Genomic DNA, 13,294 nt, shown 5'->3' with positions numbered 1-13,294 from the left:
AGGAGGTTTATGCTAGCCTCAGAGGCTCACTGCGACCCTCCATGTGGCCCTTCTCCCCTCCCATGGACACATGTTACCCGTGTACGCTTAGTCTGCATTAACTGGCTGCGCTTCACTAGTTTACCCGAACTTAGGGTGATAGCACTCCCTGAGTCTGAGTACCATGGTTTTGACCCCATCCAACATTTTACCTGCCTTGTGGGGGTGACTGTGACCCCTACAAGATTGAGTAGGCTGCATGTGTCTGCTCTGTCCCACAGGTTACACTGCATGGGCTCTAAGACATTGGGGCACTGGGCTGCTATATGCCCCAACTCCCCGCACCCGTTAACACCTATAATTGCTTCTAGTCACTCATGTGATAGGGGGTTTAGTCCCAGGGTCCTCCCCCCACTCAGGCTTTTCCCTTCCTTCTGGGTTCCCGGCTGGTTTTCAGCCCCCCTCTTCTTCCACCTAGAACTCCCTGGGGGTTTGGCAGCCTGACCCTCCGGGGTTGGGGTCAAGTGCTTGCTTCGTGAGGGGCCTTCCTTGGGTAGTTGAGTAAATTTCCTGGCTGTCATCCATCTCTCCATCAATGTGATCATTTCATCATAGGTGGATGGATCATTCCGGCATACCCATTTGCAGAGATCTGGCGGCAGTCCCCTCATGTAATGATCCATCACCAAAGTCATAGAATCATAGAATCATAGAATATCAGGGTTGGAAGGGACCCCAGAAGGTCATCTAGTCCAACCCCCTGCTCAAAGCAGGACCAATTCCCAGTTAAATCATCCCAGCCAGGGCTTTGTCAAGCCTGACCTTAAAAACCTCTAAGGAAGGAGATTCTACCACCTCCCTAGGTAACACATTCCAGTGTTTCACCACCCTCTTAGTGAAAAAGTTTTTCCTAATATCCAATATAAACCTCCCCCACTGCAACTTGAGACCATTACTCCTCGTTCTGTCATCTGCTACCATTGAGAACAGTCTAGAGCCATCCTCTTTGGAACCCCCTTTCAGGTAGTTGAAAGCAGCTATCAAATCCCCCCTCATTCTTCTCTTCTGCAGACTAAACAATCCCAGCTCCCTCAGCCTCTCCTCATAAGTCATGTGTTCTAGACCCCTAATCATTTTTGTTGCCCTTCGCTGGAATCTCTCCAATTTATCCACATCCTTCTTGTAGTGTGGGGCCCAAAACTGGACACAGTACTCCAGATGAGGCCTCACCAATGTCGAATAGAGGGGAACGATCACGTCCCTCGATCTGCTCGCTATGCCCCTACTTATACATCCCAAAATGCCATTGGCCTTCTTGGCAACAAGGGCACACTGCTGACTCATATCCAGCTTCTCATCCACTGTCACACCTAGGTCCTTTTCCGCAGAACTGCTGCCTAGCCATTCGGTCCCTAGTCTGTAGCAGTGCATTGGATTCTTCCGTCCTAAGTGCAGGACCCTGCACTTATCCTTACTGAACCTCATCAGATTTCTTTTGGCCCAATCCTCCAATTTGTCTAGGTCCTTCTGTATCCTATCCCTCCCCTCCAGCGTATCTACCACTCCTCCCAGTTTAGTATCATCCGCAAATTTGCTGAGTGTGCAATCTACACCATCCTCCAGATCATTTATGAAGATATTGAGCAAAACCGGCCCCAGGACCGACCCCTGGGGCACTCCACTTGACACCGGCTGCCAACTAGACATGGAGGCATCGATCACTACCCGTTGAGCCCGACAATCTAGCCAGCTTTCTACCCACCTTATAGTGCATTCATCCAGCCCATACTTCCTTAACTTGCTGACAAGAATACTGTGGGAGACCGTCTCATAGAATCATAGAATATCAGAGTTGGAAGGGACCTCAGGAGGTCATCTAGTCCAACCCACTGCTCAAAGCAGGACCAATCCCCAATTTTTGCCCCAGATCCCTAAATGGCCCCCTCAAGGATTGAACTCACAACCCTGGGTTTAGCAGGCCAATGCTCAAACCACTGAGCTATCCCTCCCCCACATCTCCAAAATCTCCTCCGGGCTGCATGCCTCGGGCCGTAACCACTTCCGAGTGAGGTGTATGAGGTCGAATAGTTGGGACCTCAGAGGTTTGTTCTCCTGGTATTTCCACTCCTGGAACCTCTGGGCCCGTACCGCTGCCATCACCCCTGATCGTGCTAGGATCTCTGCCCTCAGCCAGGAATAGTCAGCGGTATCCTGGGCGGGCAGATAAAAGTAGGCCTTCTGGGCCTCTCTGCACAAAAACGGGGCGAGAATGCTGGCCCACGCCTCATGCTGAGCAGAGCTCCGACCTTGTCCCTGTGGGTCCCGCGCTTCCAGGCAGTTTATGCTAGCTTCAGAGGCTCACTGCAACCCTCCACATAGCCCTTCTCTCTCTAGGACTAGGGTTGCTGTCTACTGAGCCCTTTTCATCATAAGCCAGCAAGCAGGTTGGTGAGAGAACTTCCCACAGTCTCTGTTGTCCCTGCAGGCTTGTTCCAGAGCAGTTTAGCCTCCTGTCCTGACAGGGGCCTGTCTTCCCCTCCCAGGAGGTGTTTCTGTAGTGGCAGGTTGGGGGGAACCCAGGCCCACCCGCTACTCCGGGTTCTGGCCCAGGGACCCTAGTGGCAGCAGCTGTTGACAGCCGACCTTTCACCGCCAGAGCTGCTACATTTCCCTGGGCCACTTCCACAAAGCTCTCCCGCTTCTCTCTCTTAAAGCCTTCTTCACCCTTACCGTAGGGCTCCCTTTCCACTGGCTTGAGGGTGTCTTCATTACCCAGCCCTTCAGCCGCACTTCCTCTCCTCTGGCTCCCTGGTTCTCCCCCTGGCCTGACTGGAGTGAGCCCTTTTATAGTATCAGAGGGGCCTTAATTAGAGTCAGGTGTTCACATTAGCTTAACAGCCTCACCTGACTCTTTGCAGGTTAATTGGAGTCAGGTCTTCTCATTAGCCTAACCTGGATCAGACCCTGCTCTGGTCAGTCAGGGAACAGAAAACTGCTTCTCCAGTGGCCAGTATATCTGCCTTCGACTACTCTGCTGTACGCCCTGGATCCCAAGAAGACTACTCTGCTCTACCCAACAGCCCTCGGTCTATCACAAAGGACAGGCAGGCAAAGAAAGAGACAGAGAAGGCTGCATTTGCTTCTGCAGTGCAGGCCGCATCAGGGTGGACTTCAGTTTTCTAACAGGACTAAGCAGCAGGCAGATCTTACCACGAAACTTGGGTCACATAAATAGCGCCTACATCCTACAGCGACAGGGCAGTTAGAGATGGAGATAAAAGATACAGTAAAACACAAACACAAGAATCAGAGTGATGGAGTCAGGACGCCTGGGTTCTATTGTCTCCTCCCCCTCTGACTCAGACAAGCCATTGAAACTCTCTGTTCCTCATTTAATTCATCTGGGACTAACGTTAGCCGCCCTGTGTAAAGCAAGCTGAGGTTCTCAGATGGAAAGAGCAGAGCAGGAACAATGTTTTGATTTCTGTTTCTCAGCTCTGTGTGACTACAGACGTAGAGACCATAGCCTCCGGGCTAATTTGCCTGCAGTGATCTCTGAGGTTTCCTAAGTCTCTATGAAGTTTTAAGAGAGGTTTGCTCTCACAGCCCTGAACACAGTCCCTGTAATACAGCAGCTCTCCAAAGCAAAAGCCATCCCCCTTTTCCCTCCCCTTGCCTTTCTCAAACAGGGAGTGTCCAAAATGCTGGTTCACAATTTCGTAAAGCAGGATTTTCTTTCCAACCTTAAGGGGAGTCTGATTTTGAGTCCAACCTCATGGGTGGCGGGTATCAAAGGCCAGGCCAGGCTAAGTCCATATTCCACCCTGAGGCCCTGCCTACCCTCCCTCCCCCTCTACCCACAAGCCGGCAGGGGCTCACTCAGCTCCAGCTGGTGGCCTGCAGGGGGTGAGCAGGCGTGACTGGGACAGGCAGGACAGGGCTCCTCTGGCCATGGGGGTCGGTCTTGGGGCTCCTCTGTCTGCAAGTGGGGCGGGGCCTTGGGTAGAAAGGGCAGGGCAGGTGGGCTAGCCTCCCCAAAGTGGGAAAGGGGGCTCACCCAGCACCCATGTCCAACCTCCACTCCACGCAATAAATAACAACCCAGCTCCTGATTGTCTCATCAACCATTAGAACTTGCTCTATTTTGAGTAAGCGCTTTTTGAGGTGGTGAATTTTAGAGACAGGAAACAGATGAGTTAGAGCAAATGGCTCATTTTCATCATGGCAAGGAGGTTAGCAGTGGGGTTATCTGCTATCTAAGAGACTTATCTGTACCACATCTCTGTAACATCTGAGCAGCTCACTGTCTTTAATGTATTGCCTCTCACAATGCCCCTGGGAAGCAGGAAAGTGCAGTGATCCCCATTGTAAAGGTGGGGAACTGAGTGAGGCTAAGAAACATGCCCGAGTTCACACAGGGAACAAAGCAAAGCAAAGCAAAGACTTTGTCAGAGCAAAGACTTGAACCTCGGTCATCCAAGTCCTAGGCTCGTGCCTCAGTGTACGTCTACACTGCACACTAAACTCAGGCTCTGAATCAGGTTTGAGCCCAAGCCCCCCTTCCATCCACACACAAATCAGTCTGACTCAGGTCAGTGAGCACTCAGGACCCAGGTCCTAAGATTCAGCTTGGGGGGAGGGAGTGGGTGGATCAGAGCCAAATCCCACAGCGACGCAGGTCCAAACCCAGTCCTTTTGCAGTGTAGATGCAGCTCAAGTCAGAGACCTGAATTAGAAGGCCTGCGTGGTGCAGAGAGTTAGCGTGGCAGTGAGGCCTGGTGCAGGAGCCCAGTATGTCTACACTGGAATGTAAGCTCAGGGTTCGAACTCAGGCTCAAGCCTAACCCCCCTTCTGTCTACACACAAATAGCACCAACCTAGGGCTCATGTCCAAGGTCCTTGGGCCCCACAGGGATAGAAGGTCCAAGTCTGAGTCAAGCCAGGACCCAGGGTTCAAGCCCTATTGCTTTGCAGTGTAAACGCAGCCCAAGTGGACTCATGCTCTGGGAGTCTGCCAAAAGTGTCCCACAATCCCACAGGCCAATTTTCTTTGTCCTCTGGACAGTCAAGTTTGGTGAACCGTCAAGTTTTCCCACACGGCACCATGAACAAAGGGCTAGAGCGACCATGTTTTGGGAGGGTGGTTAGCAAGTCTGGGATACGGGTGGCTGGACTTGGGCCCGCATAATGCAGTGTAGATGCAGGAGCCCCAGGTTGGAACCCAGGGTAACACAATTCCTAACCTTACAAATGAGTGTAGACGCTCAAGCCCTATGTTAACAAACCCAGGGTCTGCTAACTCGAGTTCTACTAGCCTGGGGCTTACATTGCAGGATAGACGCACGACTCGACCATTCTCCTTCGCCTTGAGGTGGCCCAAGGTACTGGTTCTAGGTCTGGGTTTAATTTTTGTTATTACTGTTAATTATCATTATTATTAACCCCAAGAGCTCCGAGCAGGGACTAGTACTCCAGAGAGAGGAAAGATAGCCCAATGGCTAGGCTGCAATCTTGGGTTTAATTCTCTGCTTGCCTGACCTTGGACAAAACATGTTGATGCTGCCGAATCTTCATTTTTCACTGGAAAAAAGCTTTCAGTGAAATATATTTCAGCTAGCTGTAGCCTGGGGCCTTTCTAAGTCCGAGCTTTCTAGGTCAAACTCAGCATCTTCAACTCCTCCCCGAACCCGGTCAACACCCAATGCATCTCCCAGAGCACGGCTGTCACGCGCTCCCGATGCATTCCTTCACTCCCTTCCCGAGCGGATTGCTGTATTCGACACCAGCTGCTGTTGCAACTGGGCTTTTGGTGGTCGAGCCAGTCTGGAGGCGACAAAGGCATAGGTCACTGGAGCAAGGTCCATGTCAGAGAGAAACTCCACCTCCTGCATTCCAGGTAGATGGGAAGAAGTCATGGTGTCTGCAATGTCTCTGTAAAAACCCTGGTGAAAACTTAGGCCCCTTTGGAGGAGCACCTTAAAAACCTAACCAGGTATCTCACAAAGAGAAGAAAAATAATCAGTTCCGTTTTCCCTCTGAGTCATTGATACGAGTGGTTCTCAAACCGCAGTTTGCCGTAATACTCAGATCAGTCAGGGACACACAGGCTGGACAAGACACTGGCATATATGGGATCTCCGGCTTACAAAGGGGTCTGCAGGATGGGTACAAGTTGATCCACATGCAGTTGGAGTTCAAGCAGTGCAAGGTAACATGCTTAATTCAACTCAAAGGCTGGTTTTGGTCATTGGCTTCACTTTGCCTCTCTTCGCTGTGTCTATTTCTAGTAGTAGATCCAGTTTGTTTGGATTTTTTTTCTCTTTTACTATTTGATTTGTCGGGGGTGCTGAAGAGACTCTGAGGACATACAATTCTCCCACCAAACTGAAGGATGTTTTGGGGTGATCTCCCTGCCTCGCACGGCATCATGGTGCTAAGTCATCGTTGGCGGAAATCTCTTATCCCCAAGGTTTACCAAAATCATTCTTCTGAAGAGCAATTTTTTGGTGCTGTTGAAATGCAGCAGATTGCATCAAATGACCGGTAGTTTTAAAACCTTCCCCTATAAGCCTCAACCAAGGGGATCTTCAACCCTTCCCCAGTTCAATCAAACAAATTAAACACTGTCCTATGCTCTCTATACACTCAAGAAATCCGAGCCGACGGGAGTTTTGCCATTGACTTCAGTGGGACCAGGATTTCACCCACAATACTTTTCTATTTCATGATCAAAGTAGGAAATATTTGCAAGTTCTCTGAGCAGCAGCTGGTCCGCTGGCTGCCGTTGCTCTCTTCATTCATAGAATCATAGAATATCAGGGTTGGAAGGGACCTCAGGAGGTCATCTAGTCCAACCCCCTGCTCAAAGCAGGACCAATCCCCAACTAAATCCCTAAGGACCAATCAAGATGGGATGTCTTTTCGAAAAGATCTGCTTTAGTTCAAACAGGAATTAATTCTGGGAAGTCCAATGATCTTAGTGATCTCTTCTGACCTAGGAATCTATGAATCTCTGGCTGATATTGGCGGTGGGGAAGTACAGAGTCTCACAAGAGAAGTTTTCTCTTCCACATTTATTGATATTTGCAGCCAAGTAGCTGCTCCTTTTCAGCTTCCCAGTTCAAACACAGAACATGAAAATCAAGGGAGCTCTCCGGATCTGGAGGTACTACCAGCATCTGTCTCTCGCATCTGTTTGTGCAGCGTCTGGCACAACGGGGCCCTGATCTCAGCTGGGTCTCTCGCTGGGTGTCTGTGTAGTGCCCGGCACAGTGGGAACCTGATTTAAGCAGGGTGCTACTAAAATGTAAATAATAATTACATTTTGCCTAGCCGTCTTAAGCTCTACAGCCATCCACAGGCTAAGATAAAGGGAACCAGATACCAGGTTTGGGGGTATGAAGTGCTCATGGGCAGATATCAGGAAAGATTTTGCCCCCTGCCCCAGACAAATTCCAAGAGACATGATCTCCTCCCTGCCAATGTGGTGTTAACTCTGAAGCCTAATGATGACAATTTAAACACCTCTCATGGTAAACACTTTGTTGCCAGTCCCAGCACGGGAAATGGTCGTGCTGTGAAGATTTGCACAGTCTGTGAGTATAGTTTAATTTTTGACTGGAGTAGGAAGCACCTGGGTGGTGGGCAGAACCTCCTCCCCCTTCAAAATTGCACTAACCTTTTTTTATTCTTGACATTGATTGTGGCTTAGCCCAGGTGGCCCCAGAAAGCCCAGACAAAAGAGAGAACTTGTGGCTAGCTAGACACCATGAAGGACCTTGCAGGTTTAGTTTCAGGAGCCAACTTTGCATCGGTTCTCATCCCTTTTCTCTTTATATGCAGGTGCTGCGGTGGCCTGGTACTGGTATATGATTCCTCTCCTGAGTCTGCTCTGATGGTCGTAGATTTGCATCTCTGTTTGCATGGCCGACCTTAGGATTTTTGGGGCCCTATGCAGTATTATTAAACTAGTGACCCTATGCCCGACGGCAGCTCAGCACTTCACAGCAGCCCTGGGGAAAGGAGGCCTGTTACTGGAGAACTGACCCCTGGAGCATCTCTCAGAGCCATTAGCAGTAGAGAGGACTATGATGCACTGTTTACAGATTCGCAAAAAGAAAAGGAGTACTTGTGGCACCTTAGAGACTAACCAATTTATTTGAGCATAAGCTTTCGTGAGCTACAGCTCACTTCATCGGATGCATACTGTGGAAACGCTGCTACTGCCCAGGGCCCTTTAAACCGCTGCCAGAGCCCCCGACTGCTGCTATTACCCCGGGGAGGGGGAAGGAGGAACTTGCCGGTACCGGGTGGGCCAGGGCTGGCTCTGACCTCCCCCAGCCCTGCTTCTTCCGCCCAAGGCCCCGCCTGGAGCCGGCCCCAGCCCACCCCTGTACCGGTAAGTCCCGAGACTTACTTTCACCCCTGTCTCCAGGCCGGGCACGGCAGGCCCTTGGGGGAATGCACATAGCGTGGGGTCTGAGAGAAAAGCTCTCTGGCCTGTTTCCATGTCACGCGCCTGCTCTACCCAATGCAAGGCGAGAAGCAAGAAGTGTGATACACACAGACGTCAAATACGCCTCGCCTGTCTTAGGAACCATTAGTCACGACGGTCAGTAAAAGGGATAAGACCCATCACTCGAAGACTTTTAGCTGGCCTGTCTTTTTAGAAGGGGCGCTAGCTTCTAAGGAGAAGTGCTGCCCTAAGGAAGAGTTGCCCTGTGAAAATCACAGAATCTTCTATGTTTCTAAAGATCCCAGCATTAAAATGGGCCCGCTAACACTGCCTAGACTCAATAAAAGGGGTTGTCACTTTTAAACTTCATACAAGGTATGAGCTGCGCTATTTGCCAAAATTGGTAGATCTAGTTTTTTTTTTAGCGTGGGGCTATAAAATCTCACTGGGACCCTGGCAAATTCATGAATTTAATCCCCATTCACAGTTACAACCCCCCCAGACAGAGCTACAGAAGCAGCTTGTGATTCATCTACCTCTGTTACTTTCCCCCAGCAGGGATGAGCACCAGAGACTGGATTGAGTCTGTTTGGGGGACCATTCCAGATCTGTACATCTGCAAATATACCGCAGCCCTAATAATACCAGTGAAGGGAATTAAACCAAACACCAGAAAATTCACCTTCTCCACCACTCCATCCCGTCTTCTGCGTTGCAACAAATTGCCTTTCTCTCTATTACCACTGCGGGTCAGTATTTGCCTATTCCTTGTTCCTACTGCAGAGATGTTAGCGAGGGTAAGCAGGGTCTGAATGAGCCCTCCCCTGACATCCAGTGATGAACTGGGGGAAAAGACCTCAGGAGCGGACTGTATTTGCATAGACACACATATTCTGCCTAGGGGATCAGCAGACAGACCTGCTTTGCCCAAGTGATTGGTTTTAGCAGTGTAACCCCTTTGGGGTTTAGAGAGCATGGCCCCTTTAAATCTTTTTCCTAAGGGGAGAGGGGGGCAGTGAGAGACAGGAGGGACACTCCAGGGCGGGGGTCTCGAGCTGGAGAGAGAGAGGGGCGGATTCTCTGCCCGACAACCCTGAGAGATTTGACTACGAGCCCTGCGTGCTGGGCTGTGAGGGATTCACCTCGGGCCGACACTACTGGGAGGTGGAGATGAAGATGGAAGGGAGGGGAGTCTGGGCTGGGGGGGGTGGCCAGAGAGTCTGTGAGCAGGAAGGAATGGATCAACTTTAACCCGGAGGAGGGGATCTGGGCTGTGGAGGGCAGAGGAGATCAGTCCCGGGCTCTCACAGCCCCGGAGCAGCTCATTCCCTTGTCCCCGAGCCAGGCACCCCGCAGGATCCGGGTTTATCTGGACTATGAAGGGGGGCGGGGGGCGGTTTTCGATGCTGGTCGCAGGGACCCGATCGTCACTTTCCCGCCGGCCGCTTTCGCCGGGGAGAGAATCCGCCCGCTCTTCCACCGTGGACGCCCTTTTCTTTTCTGCTCCCTTCCCTCCACAAACACAAACACCGCCAGGGCCGACGCTGCCAGCTCGCCCTGTGTCCCTGAGCTTCCCTGTCGGTGCCCACCAAACAGGCTCCTCTAGCCCCCACCCTCCTGATCTCTATGACCTGGAGGACTCAGCCAGCCAGTCTCCCTCCGCACAGACAGGGCTGGGGGGGGAGGTGGGGGAGACACTCTACCCATAGCTCTATGGCTGTGGAGGTCTGTGAGAGTCTCTCTAGGCTGGGTCTCTGTGCTCCTAGGAGGCCAACTCAGTGTGGAGTGGGGGGGGGAGTCCCACCAAGAAAGGAGGGAGCCCCCTGTGGAAGAGACCCAGCAGAGGGCCAGGGAGAGACCCCCTCAACTGAGCGGAGGGGAGCAGGGGGAGCCCTGGGTGAAGAAGCTGGGGGGGGGGGAAGGGGACACAGGGGTGTTTAATATCATGTGAGCGGACTTATTTAGCCACAGCCAGCTAATATATATTCAAACACAACTGTTAGCTTGTGTACGAGGTACGAAGGCTGGAATTTTCAAAAGCACCTAACCTGGAACTCGTGCTGCTAAGTAACTTCAGGTGGGATTTTCAAAAGTCATGGAAAGCCCCCTAACCTTGTTAAAGTCCTCCCCCCCGTAAATGGACCGGAGACAGACGTTCGTCTGTTTAAAACTTTCTGGAAAGCATTAGTTTGCTGTGTGAGGTGTATTTTGAGACAGAAACAAAAGGTTGGTTTCCATATGAATTTTACCAAAAGCAATATAAAATGAACAGAGACATGAAAGCCCCATCAGTTCCCTTGTGTCCACTGCCCAATATAGGATGGAAAGGCAAAAACAGATGAGAAATGTAGGATTGATGACTAATACAGGAATGATGCTGAATTCCATCAAGCATGACATTTCCCGCTAGATCCTCTCTTCCGCCCCCGTTATACCGTCAAGTAAATAATGTAACTGTCAGGGTGGGAATGACTCTGACAATACCAAGACTATGAAATAAAAGTGAACGGATCATATGGAAAACCCCCTTGAGATGCACGGCGTTCAAACTAAAATGTCCAGCATCTTTCACATCCAAGCTGTTTTCATGAGGTGCAAACTGGGTATAAAAATTACCATATGTGTTCTTCATGTAACTCATTTTTCTTTTAAAAATCTCCCTGATTTTGCTGTCAGCAATTTATTGTACCCGAGTTTTCTCCCAAAGTGGTCTTTCTAAAATGTGGATAAATGCATATTTTGACAGTGTGGGTTCATATTATTAAATTTGCTGACAGTAGAATTGTTACTGGTGTGACTGTTGCCTGATATGAATCAGCACTGAGAATGGCCGATTCAGAACAGGGCAGATACACCCCAGAAAACTGATGGTTTGTTCTATATATAGATTCACCAAAACAGTAACAAAATGAGCTCTTATATCCCCACACTGGTTAACAGGAAGCCAAAGCACAGCCCCTTTCAGCATTCCAGCTCCTGGCTTGTCCACCTAAACTGGTCTTTTGTGATAAATGATTACTAAATCCAGAAATTACATATAAAGCTCTTCCAATCCCAAAGCCACTGTCCTCAGGTCAATATAGACTTTAGATCTTATCCAAAAATCACGCTGCAGCCAATCCCCTTTGTAACTAAAAACAAAAGTGATACATCTGATGAAGTGGGTTTTAGCCCACAAAAGCTTATGCCCAAATAAATCTGTTTGTCTCTAAGGTGCCACAAGGACTCCTTGTGGTTTTCGCTGATATAGACTAACATGGCTACCACACTGAAACCTTAAAACAAAAGGTTTATTAATAAAAAAGAAAAGGTGTTAGTAAATGGTGAAAAGAATCATCTACATTACAATTGATCTAGAGAGTCTGTAGATCAGGATCATAGCAGAGACGGTAGTTCTGCAACCTTGCAATGAGTCTTTCTGGATCATCCAAAAGGTTAGATACCAAATGGCAGTTTAGATGTAAAAACCTCAAGGAATCCTTGTGGTACCTTAGAGACTAACAAATTTATTTGGGCATAAACTTTCGTGGACTAGAACCCACTTCATCAGATGCATGGAGTGGAAAATACAGGAGCAGATATGTACACACAGTACATGAAAAGATGGGAGTTGCCTTACCAAGTGTGGGGGGGGTCAGTCTAAGGAGACAATTCAATTAACAGTAGAATACCAAGGGAGGAAAAATCACTTTTGTAGTGGTAATGAGGGTGGCCCAATTCAAACAGTTGACAAGAAGGTGTGAGTAACAGTAGGAGGAAATTAGTATGGGAACCCCCCCCCAGCAGTCAGAGGCATTGCTCAACCCCTCCCTTTAGGGGTGGGAGGGGGATCCACAGGAACGCACCCCTTTATTTTGGGACTCTGTTGATTTTGGACAACCAATTGCGAGTAGTTTGCAGCAGAAGGAAAGTGGAGGGTGCGTTAAAGGGACATTTGTCTGTCAGACTGTCACACTGCAAAGTGGGAAACTGAGGCAAAGGACACTGCCCAACAGACTGTGAGGTGGGTGTTGACTTATGGTTTGCAAACTTTTGAATCATTGTTGTGGTGTCTTCCCAAATTAATGGTGAGCTCCCTCTTCTTTTTAATGAAAGTTTTCTTTTGTTAAACACAGACTCAGTGCTTGCGAGTGGGGAGGCACTGACAGGGGTGTTGTTTAGTTTTCCCAGATTACTGGGTTGGGATTCAGGCTGGTGTTGTTTTTTAATGTGAAGAGAAAGCCCTAGATATAGACTCCAGTCCTTGTCACTACCGACACCACCTGGCAGAAGGGTTACACTACAGCCGACTGAAAAACTTCAACAGAACCATGTTCCATCAGAGAAAGCACTTCAGCAGAAGCTGAAACACTGAACAAAATAGTGTCGGACAGCAGACATTTCATTATGGGGAAAAACCAGGGAGAAGAATTTCCAACAGTGTCAAATCATTCCCTTTTGACATTTTTCTGAATGAAAAGTTTTAATGTTTCATTTTTTGCAAAAGATTTTTCATTTTGATTTTTTTCTTCATGGTGTATTATAGAATATAAAATTAAAAGCCAACATCGAAATGAAGTCATTTCAAAATAAAACATTGAAACCTTTTATTCTGAGAACGTCAAAATGGGATGTTTTGACATTGAAAGATTTTCCCCTCGTTTTTCTCCCAAATAAAAGTATTTTGTGGAAATGAAACACTTCCAATTAATGCCAAACAATTTAAAAAATTCTTTTACTGAGAATTTTGAAATTTACAAGTTTTGTTCCTAAGTGGAATGAAGGCAAATGTCAAAACCTCGAAATCCTTCATGAAATGGTATTTCTGTCCTCCCCAGAGCTTTATATGGGATCCCAGTAACGAGCAAGTGTTGCCAGGAT

This window comes from Lepidochelys kempii, chromosome 14 (genome assembly GCF_965140285.1).
Source record: "Lepidochelys kempii isolate rLepKem1 chromosome 14, rLepKem1.hap1, whole genome shotgun sequence".
NCBI classification, from domain to species: Eukaryota; Metazoa; Chordata; order Testudines; family Cheloniidae; genus Lepidochelys; species Lepidochelys kempii.
Note: the sequence above shows the minus strand (reverse complement) of the source record.